This window comes from Cebus imitator, unplaced genomic scaffold (genome assembly GCF_001604975.1).
Source record: "Cebus imitator isolate Cc_AM_T3 unplaced genomic scaffold, Cebus_imitator-1.0 Scaffold31, whole genome shotgun sequence".
Taxonomy (NCBI): Eukaryota; Metazoa; Chordata; class Mammalia; order Primates; family Cebidae; genus Cebus; species Cebus imitator.
In genome coordinates, this window is record NW_016107346.1 from 5,426 (window position 1) to 11,419 (window position 5,994).

Here is a 5,994-nt window from a genome sequence, read left to right on the forward strand (position 1 = left end):
AGCCAGACTAATGCTACTTTAAGTTCAACTTTGTCTTGGGACTAACAAGGCACATTCCTTGCTGGTCACGACCCTCAATTATAAGATATTTACAATTGAGGAAAAAGCCTAAAGATTCCTACAAAGACACATTTCTACAACAGTGGAAAGTTCAGATGTCAAAATACCCATAACAATATATGTTTTCAAGAACACGGTAGTTATTCTTTGATGTACTTACACTCTAGAATGTCAAGGATAGTATTCTATATTCTCACAATTTCTTTGTTCTAAATATACTTTGATGTAACATAGGGATTCCATATTTAACAAAATTATGGTTAATGTTGCATATATTTTTCTGTCCTTTTATTTTTAATCTATTTGTGTCTTTATTTTTGAAGAGGATTTTCTGCAGGCAGCAAATAGTGGGTCCTACTTTAAAAAATCTAATGTGAATATAACTTTACTTTAATTAGGGTGTTTAAACCATTTACATTTAATATGATTATTTATATGACTAGGTCTAAATCTATGATCTTGCCACTAGCCTCATATCTTCTTTATTCCAGTGTACCTCATTTTCTGTCTTATTTTGGATTGGTTTTTAAGTTTCTGATTTCTCTCTTTTGCCAGTTTGTTAACTATTACTCTTTGTTGTGTTATTTTACTGGTTGTTTTAGGATTTATGGCATACATTATTAACTCATCATTGTTCAACATAAGTGATAATATATCACTTTACATATAGCATAAAATTCTTACAGTAATATGTTTCTATTTCTCTCTTCCTGATATTTGTGCTATTTTTCTCATACATTTTACTTCCATGTATGTTATAATCTGCCAAATATATTATTGTTGTATTTGCTTTGAACAGTTGACTACGTTTTAAGTACATTTAAATACATTTTTAAAAGCATTTTCTCACATTGTTACTATTTCTCTTGCTCTTAATTTCTTTGTGTAAATCCAGGTGTCATTTTACTACTGCCAGAAGGACTTCTTTTTACCATTTCTTGTAGTGCAGATCTGTTGATGCTGAATTCTTTCGGCTTTTGTATGACTGATAAAGTCTTTATTTTTAACTTCACTTTAAAAATCGTGGTAAAGTACATATAAGATCTACCATCTTAACCATATTTTAGCGTACAGCTCAGTGACATTGAGTACATCCACGTTGTGCAGCCATCACCACTCCCCATCTCTAGAATGCTTTCCACCTAGCCAAACTGAGAAAACATACGGAATGCATCACAAATTTGCATTCCATCCGTGTGCATAGGCCATATTAATCTTTGTATCATTTCACTCCTAGTATTTGTGTTGCCAAAGTGAGTACTTAACTGCAGCCTGGCTGACAAAGCAAGATTGGCTCAAAAAATAGATAAATAAATAAAATATTCCAAAACCTAAAATGCAATAAAATAAATGGGAAAAATAAATAAATAAAATATTTTATTTATTACAAGATATTTTTGCTGGGCAAAAATTCTAGGATAACTTTTTAATTATTATTGTTATTTTTTAAAATGCTTTAAGTGGCCTGGCATGGTGGCTCACATGTGTAATCCTAGCATTTGGGAGGCTGAGGTAAGCACATCACTTGAGGTCAGGAGTTTGAGACCTGCCTGGTCAACATGGTGAAACCCCGTCTCTACTAAAAAATATACAAAAAAATAAAGTCTGGGTGTGGTGGCTCACTTCTGTAATCCCAGCACTTTGAGAGGCTAAGGCGGGCAGATCACCTGAGATCAGGAGTTCAAGAGCAGCCTGGCCCAAATGGTGAAACCCCGTCTCTAACAAAAATACAAAAAAATTAGCTGGGTGTGGTGGCAGTTGCCTGTAATTACAGCTACTCGGGAGTCTGAGGCATGAGAATCACTTGAACCCAGGAGGCGAAGGTTGCGGTGAGCCAAGATCGCACCACTGCACTCCAGCCTGGGTGATAAGAGTGAAACTCCGTCTCAAAAAACAAAAAACAAAAAAATTAGCTGGGAACGATGGCTCATGTCTATTATCCCAGCTACTCAGGAGGCTGAGACACGAGAATCACATAATCACATGAACCTGGGAGGCAGAGGTTGCAATGAGCTGGGATTATGCCACTGCACTCCGGCCTGGGCAACAGAGAGAGAGAGAGAGATCTTATCTAAAATAAATAAATAAAAATCAATAAAAAATAAGAAGAATTAAGGTCACATAGCATGTAAATGGCAGAACAAGAAGTTGATCCCAGGCCATCTGGCTCTGTAGTCTACTTTTACCCACTGTGCTTTGTGGGCCTTTGGAAGCTGTAAGATTCTGAAGAGTTAGGAGTCTATTGATAGATGGCTCTGGGGTTACATTTCACTCTTCTCCTTCACTGTGACCTCTCAACATCCTCATCTTCTATTCTTAATCTTGGCATAACAGCCAACAAAGGGGAGACTCGGGCTAGGCTCCCAGGGACTGTAATTTGTTTTAGAACAATGGCTGGATTTCTAGGGAGCTGTACTCACCATGCACAAACATCTAGATGCCTGGTCCAGACTTAATCTCCATGTCAGGGCTCCCTTTCTGGAACTTCACATAGTAGTAGGTGCCAGCATCTGCTGGCGTGATGCTACTGATGCGGATGAAATAGTTTGTGTTGTTTCTCTTTGTGAGGTCTGAAACAGTTCTTGTCCAGGGGAAGTGGCCTCCTTTTCAACTGTAGATTAATTCGGGGCCTGGTCCAGCTCCTCTGAGCCACTGGATGGGCCCCACGGGGATCAGGAAGGTCACAGTGCCATGCAGAGTGGCCGTCTCTCCTGCTGTGACTGACACAGACTCCTCAGGCTGAATCACCTGCAGCTCCTCCTCACCTGCCACTCCTGGAGGAGGGCAAATCAGCTCCAAGCTCCAGCTGGGGCTGAGGCTGTGGTCCAGGTGCCTGGGTTCAGATTGCATTTGAAGCCCCATTAATTCTTTCTTTCCATAATTAGCTTTTAGAGTAGGCAAATTGTTTAACTGGGTATCAACAGAGACATAGAGACAGGACAGACAGCTCTTGCAAAGGACATAGTCAGGAAGTCACGAGAGAAGAGATACATCTGGAAAAGATGTTGAACAGCCCAGTAATTCAGTGAAATGCATAGTTAAACCAGAAACAAATTGCTAACATCCATGACAGACTAGCTGGAAAATTAAAAAAAAAATGTACACAGGTTTCAGCATACGAAAGAGCACATTTCAGGCTGCCATTAATAATAGAGGCAGGTTGGTACCAAGGCAAGCAGAGAGGTCGGTAAAACAGAAGAGAAAGCCTAGAATTGGAACCAAAGAAATAGATAGATTTATTGTATGATCAAGTTGGCATTTTATGTTAGTGGAAGAAAGCTCTCTTGAAGAAGGCAAACGAAAAAAAAGTAGCTGTCTCCAGGGAGCCAGATGAGTATGTGGACTTTTGTTATGTACTTGTACATTTCTTCCCTGTTTGAATTATTTTGACAGCAAGCCTGAAGTATAATAAAAATAAAATAAAATAAACATTTCTTCTTCCTACAAGCTAAGAGCAGACACAATTTTTAGACTATTAGCTTAGCAAATGTGAAAAAGTTGCCAATTTTCTGCATTGCTAAGGGTGTGGTAAGGCAGGCACTCCCAATACTGCCGATGGGAATAAAAATTGACACAACCTTTCTAAATGGCAATACGGCAGTATAGTCATGATCTTATGATCTGTGTACACGTGACAAACCCATATTTAAACAAGTAAAGAGGAAATACTTTAACCAAATCTGTTTTGGTCACAAATGTTCAAAATACCCACCCTGCCCAACAACCGCCCCGTCCGTTGCTGCTGCTTCAGTGCTGTGTGTGGTGAGATAATGTATTACTGATATTGAGACACTCACGTTTTATTGGGGAGTTGTTTCTGAAACCAAAAAACACTTTTGAAATGCAATTTCCCAGTAAAACTCATTCCTTTGACTTAGTAATTCCTCTTCTAGGGTCTTAGTCAAAAGAAACAATCAGACAAGGGTGAAGATGCTTTTTTAAAGGAAAGGTGTTTTCTGTATTTACAATATAGAAAAGTTTGATGTGAGGCCATGTCCAAGAATAGCAGTCAGTTAGATGATGGTGCATCCACAAAATGGAAAACTATGTAGCTATTGAGATGATAATGTTGATGTATGTATTAGGGAATGTATTGATGATATTGCAGACACATGTACATTTACATAGAAAATGGTCCCCAATTGATCATTGAGTAAAAGAGCAAATAAATCATATTTTGTGTAACCCTATTTTTGTTAAAAGTTCAATGTATATAGAAGCAGCACAGTGAAGAGGTCAAAGTAAGAGCTAGTGGAATCCCATTGACCCAGGTTTCAATGCCTCCTCTATTGCTTACTTGATTGCCACAGTTTAAATATTTGTTCCCTCCAAAATTCATGTTGGAATCCAATCCTTAATGTGCAGTACTTAGAGGTAGGGTCTTTAAGGGGTCATTGGGTCATAAAGACTCTGCATTAGTTCATAAATTAATGGATTAATGGGCTATCATGGGAGGGGAACTGCTGGCTTTATAAGAAGAGGGAGAGAGACCCAAGCATAGTGCCCTAGCATGCTCAGTCCCCTCATCATGTGATACCCTGTGCTGTCTCCGCACTCTATTTAGAGAGCCCTCAACAGCAAGAAGGCTCTCACCCAACGTGGCCCCTTGACCTTGAACATCTCAGCCTTTATAACTATAAGAAATTAATTCTTTTCCTTTATAAATTATCCAGTTGCATGTATTCTATTCTAAGCAACAGAAAATGGACTGACATTGATGTTTTACCCTGAGAAAATAACCCCCCTGAGCCTCTATTTTCTTACCTATGTAATCTACACAACATGGAAAGTAAAACTTCTCTGGCAATTTTGCTGTGAGACTGAAACCTGAAACACTCAGGACTGTGTTCCTAAAAGGACTTCTGTGAAATGGGCTTTCCCTTTTTAACCACAAGTCCAGTAGGCCAGGCTCCAGCCCTGACAACCTGGTGATTCTAGAAAGCGCACATCTTTCCTTGGCTTTCAGTTCTTTTTTTCTAATAGTTCTACATTTCATGTGTATTGCTTGTTGTTATCTGTCATCTGTCTATCTACCTGTCTATTGAATCTATTAATTACCTACCCATCTATCTATATTCATCCTAATGACAGCATCCTTGCCTCCCTCCTGCGACCGATGAGCCAAATACTGCAACTCTACTTCTTCCCTCAGGATGGCATCAGGTCCGGCAGGTCAGGCCTAGGGGGCTGTGGAACCTTCACAGGAAGTCAGGGGTGTGGAAATTGAGAGGAACTGGGTACCCCTGTCATGGGGAAATGCTTGGATAGGAGAGAAAGCAACCCCTCCAAGCAATAAGAATTCTGGAGGGATTTTGTTTGGGAGACACTAGTTATAAATCAAACTATTTAGGAAAGTGTCTTAAAGAGGAAAGGGCAACAAAGAAAGAGGCCCTAGAACAACAGAGATTCATCCACCCCACTGCAGGTGGTGAAATGGTACTGCTGTCAAACTCAGGAGAGCATCCCTGCACCACGGTACCTGAGAGTGGGGGCATTCACTTGTGAGTCGCAGCAGCCAGAGGCAACAGTAGGGATGAGGGGGCAGGCAGGGCTGAGAGGCAGGGATGGGCATCGTGCTGGGCCCTGGAGCCTGCTCTGTCTGAAGGTCTGTTCTGGGAAGGCCCTGGACTCTGCTATGCTGAGACAGGCAAAACTGTATCTCCCATGACATAAGAGGAAATGACTATGATGGGAGGAAAGGGATGTGGGATTATGGCAGTTCCAGTTTCTAGACTGTGAAACAGAAATCAGACACAAGCTAAGAACTTACTGATATAAGGGTCCCAAGGTGCTGGGAGGGGCCCTGGCAGACACCCTTAATGCCTAGGCTCTGTCCTTTGGGCCCCTCATTTTGTGTCAGGTGTGACCCTGCCTCATCCAGGAACCCAGGAACAGGGTCTGCCATAGAGAAGGGTATGTCCAGCCTCCAGTGAT

At 40.6% G+C, this 5,994-nt stretch overlaps 1 pseudogene; it reads right to left on the minus strand.

Moving 5' to 3' along the window:
* Nucleotides 1-2,493: 2,493 nt before the first annotated feature.
* LOC119470439 lies at nt 2,494-5,670 on the minus strand (annotated as a pseudogene).
* Between the last annotated feature and the right edge of the window lie 324 nt (nt 5,671-5,994).